The sequence below is a fragment of the Triticum dicoccoides genome, chromosome 5A (genome assembly GCF_002162155.2).
Source record: "Triticum dicoccoides isolate Atlit2015 ecotype Zavitan chromosome 5A, WEW_v2.0, whole genome shotgun sequence".
Classification (NCBI taxonomy): domain Eukaryota; kingdom Viridiplantae; phylum Streptophyta; class Magnoliopsida; order Poales; family Poaceae; genus Triticum; species Triticum dicoccoides.
Genome location: NC_041388.1, coordinates 296,437,205 through 296,441,617, shown reverse-complemented (window position 1 = coordinate 296,441,617; position 4,413 = coordinate 296,437,205).

Below are 4,413 nucleotides of genomic sequence, written 5' to 3'. Positions count from 1 at the left end.
GCCCTCCTCAGTCGAAGCTTGTGCCCCATTGGGCATCGAGTACAGCTCGGTGAGGGCCTAGCAGATGTCCAGACAAGGATCAGTCGACCAGTCGGCAGGGTAAACAGAAATGAATGCGACAAAAGCATAGTGGAGAGCAGGGCAAGTATACCTTGTTTGGGTCGCTGTTGTGGTCGAGTGGAGGAATCCTTCTGGCTCCGCGTGGGTTATCCTTATTTCCGGTAACGGCTACCATCCACCTTTCCAGAGTGACGTCGTCAACTGCTTCTGGATGGACTCTAGTCTCGTCTTCGGTCCCACAGTACAACCACATGCAGTGGCTCCGGAACTGAAGGGGCTGGATGCGACGCCTGAGGAAGACCTCCAGAAGGTCCATGCCCGTCACTCCCTCCCGAACCAACTGCACCACGCGCTCCATCAACATCTTCACGTCAGCTTTCTCCTCCGGAATCAGCTTCAGAGGGGAGGGCTTGTTCACTCGGTCCATGGTAAACGGAGGGAGTCCACTCGACTGCCCCGGCGTCGACTGGACCTGGCAGTAGAACCAAGTCGACTGCCAGCCTCTGACGGACTCGGGAAAGGTCATGGGCGGGAAGGTGCTCTTATTCCTCACCTGGATCCCCAGGCCCCCACACATTTGGACGACTCGGGTTCTCTCATCACCTGGGCTCGCCTTCTTCACGGTCTGAGAGCGACACGTGAATATATGTTTGAACAAACCCCAGTGCGGTCGACAGCCCAAGAAACCCTCACACATGGACACGAATGCAGCAAGATAGGCAATGGAGTTTGGGGTAAAGTGGTGGAGCTGCGCTCCGAAGAAATTCAAGAAGCCACGGAAGAAAATACTCGGCGGCAAGGAAAACCCACGATCAACATGAGTGGCCAAAAGCACACACTCACCCTCTTCTGGCTGAGGTTGCCACTCCTTCCCCGGAAGCCTCGCAGCTCCGTGAGGGATCAAGCCCTCATTGGCCATGTCGAGGAGGTCCTTCTCTGTGATGGTCGACTGGATCCAGTCTCCTTGGACCCAGCCCTTCGGCAGACGGGATCTGGACGAGGACCCTCCGCGGCTGGTGGATCTCCCCTTCGCCTTCTCCGACGCCGACGCCTTCTTTGCGCGCTCCAGCGCCACCGTCTTCTCCTTGGCCATGGTCGCCGGCGAGATGCGCGAAGGGAAGTGGTGTGGGGGCGAGAGCGAGCACGCTGGGCGGAGAAGAAGGAAGCAGAGAGAGGGAGAGAATGCTGAGGCGCAGCACAGAAATCCTCGCCGGGCACATTTATAAGGTCACTTCCGAGTGGATGACAGGTGGGCCCGTCGATCTAATCATATCTGGGAGCAGTTACGCAGACTGGATACGCGGCGAAAAAGGCGGCGCGGAGATCGAGGCGTCTATGCCCCGTCCCATCCGAACGCCGCGGTCCGCCCCGCTTCGTGCGCGTCCCCAAATTTCGCATCCCGCGGAATCCGCAAACAACAAATCAGTTTGTCAGACGCGGTGTTTCCGGCAATCCGTCACTCGGAGATCGTCGAAGCCCGAAAGATCACTCGACGCAAAAATAGAATGGATCGAGTCGACTGAAGGCAAATTGCTCCCTGTCGACGAAGAGATTCTTTGGTCCAGGACAACGCACGACCAGGGCACAAAGGTTAATCGGAAACGACATCAACTCCTTCCTCACTCGAAGCCTCAATCCATTCGGGGGCTAATGATGGGGTTATGTACCTAGGGTAGGGTCATGGACCTGATCTAAGTACCTTACCCAAGGACACCCTTAGAAGAAGTCGCCTTCCAGTCGACCAACGAGGGACACACTCGACTGACTTGAAGGACTCGACCACGAAGACTCACTCGACCACCAGAAGGTCAAGAGGCACTCTGCACTGCAACGGCCTGTAATCAAGTAGACTTTATGATAGTAAAGGCACTTTATGTGGGGCGTTACCAGTAACGCCCCAGACTTAACTCACCTTAAACCCTCTCCTACGTGGGCTGGCTGGGGTCCTGGCGCACCCTATATAAGCCACCCCCCTCCACAGGCAGAAGGGTTCGGCACCTTGTAACTCATATACTCATAATCCACTCGACCGCCTCCGGGCTCCGAGACGTAGGGCTGTTACTTCCTCCGAGAAGGGCCTGAACTCGTACATCCTTTGTGCTTACAACCTCTCCATAGCTAGGACCTTGCCTCTCAATACCTACCCCCACTCTACTGTCAGGCTTAGAACCACGACAGGGTCCACGAAGAAGCAACCTTGTCTATTCCATCACGGTCGTCGCCCATGAAGGACTTGCCTCACTAGCGGTAGATCTTCACGAAGTAGGCAATCTCCTTGCCCTTACAAACTCCTTGGTTCAACTCCACAATCTTGTTGGAGGCTCCCAAGTGACACGTAGCCAATCTAGGAGACACCACTCTCCAAGAAGTAACAAATGGTGTGTTGATGATGAACTCCTTGCTCTTGTGCTTCAAATGATAGTCTCCCCAACACTCAACTCTCTCTCACGGGATTTGGATTTGGTGGAAAGAAGATTTGAGTGGAAAGGAACTTGGGAAAGGCTAGAGATCAAGATTCATATGGTTGGAATGGAATATCTTGACCTCAACACAAGTGTAGGTGGTTCTCTCTCAGAAAATGTGTATTGGAAGTGTAGGTATGTTCTGATGGCTTTCTCCATGAATGAAGAGTGGGTGGAGGGGTGTATATAGCCTCCACACAAAATCTAACCGTTACACACAATTTTCCAAACTCGGTGGGACCGAATGGTTAAACTCGGTCGAACCGATTCAGCAAACCTAGTGACCGTTAGGATTTGTGGTGGGACTGAGATGCAACTCGGTAGGACCGATATGGTTAGGGTTAGGGCATAACGTAATCTCGGTGTGACCGATTACACAAACTCGGTGGGACCGATTTTGGTAATAAGCTAACCAGAGAGTTGGTCAAGCAAACTCGGTGAGACCGATTACACAAACTTGGTGAGACCGATTTTGGTAATAAGCTGACCAGAGAGTTTGCATTGTAATCTCGGTAGTACCGATTGCTCAAACTCGGTGAGACCGATCTTGGTAATGGACATACACAGAGAGATTACAATCCCATCTCGGTGAGACCGAGATCCCTATCGGTGAAACCGATTTGCTAGGGTTTGTGGCAGTGGCTATGACATCTGAAACTCGGTGGCACCGGATAGATAGAATCGGTGGGGCCGAGTTTGACTTTTGGTTTAGGTCATATGTGGATGTGGGAAGGTAGTTGAGGGTTTTGGAGCATATCACTAAGCACTTTGAGCAAGCAAGCCATTAAGCAACACCTCATCCCCTCTTGATAGTATTGGCTTTTCCTATAGACTCAATGTTATCTTGGATCACTAAAATAGAAAATGTAGAGTCTTGATCTTGAAGCTTGAGCCAATCCTTTGTCCTTAGCATCTTCTAGTCCATGCCACTCCATTGTTGAACTTATCTGAAACATACTAGGTAAAAGTGTTAGTCCAACAAGAGATATGTTGACATTAATTACCAAAACCACCCAGGGAGCACTTGTGCTTTCAGTGTGTCTATGTACCCTCGTAGACCGAAAGTGGAAGCGTTAAGTAACGCGGTTGATGTAGTCGAACGTCTTCGCGATCCAACCGATCAAGTACCGAACGCATGGCACCTCCGCGATATGCACACGTTCAGCTCGGTGACGTCCCTCGTACTCTTGATCCAGCTAAGGCCGAGGGTGAGTTGCGTCAGCACGACGGCGTGTCGATGGTGATGATGAAGTTACCGATGCAGGGCTTCACCTAAGCATGATGACAATATGACCGAGGTGTAAAACTACGGAGGGGGGAACCGCACACGGCTAAAGATCAACTTGTGTTTCTATGGGGTGCCCCCATCCCCCATATATAAAGGAGGGTAGGAGGAGGGCTGGCCACAAGGGGTGCGCCCAAGGGGGGGAATCCTACTCCTAGTAGGAGTCGGTTCCCCCCTTTCCTAGTCCTAGTAGGAGAAGAAGGAAGGAGAGAAAGAAGGGAAGGAAAGGGGGCCCGGCCCCCTAGCCCTAGTACAATTCGGTTTGGGCTAGGGGGGCGTCACACCTTGGCATGCCTCCTCTCTTCAAACATTAGGCCCCTGAGGCCCAATAACTTCCCGTGAGGGGGGTCCGGTAACCCCCGACACTCCGAAATGACCCGAACCATTCTGGTGTCTGAATGTAGCCTTCCAATATATGAATCTTTATGTCTCGACCATTTTGAGACTCCTCGTCGTGTCCGTGATCACATCCGGGAATCCGAACAACCTTCGGTACATCAAATCACATAACTCATCATACATATCATCATCGAACGTTAAGCGTGCGAACCCTACGAGTTTAACAACTATGTAGACATGACCGAGACACATCTCTAGTCAATAACC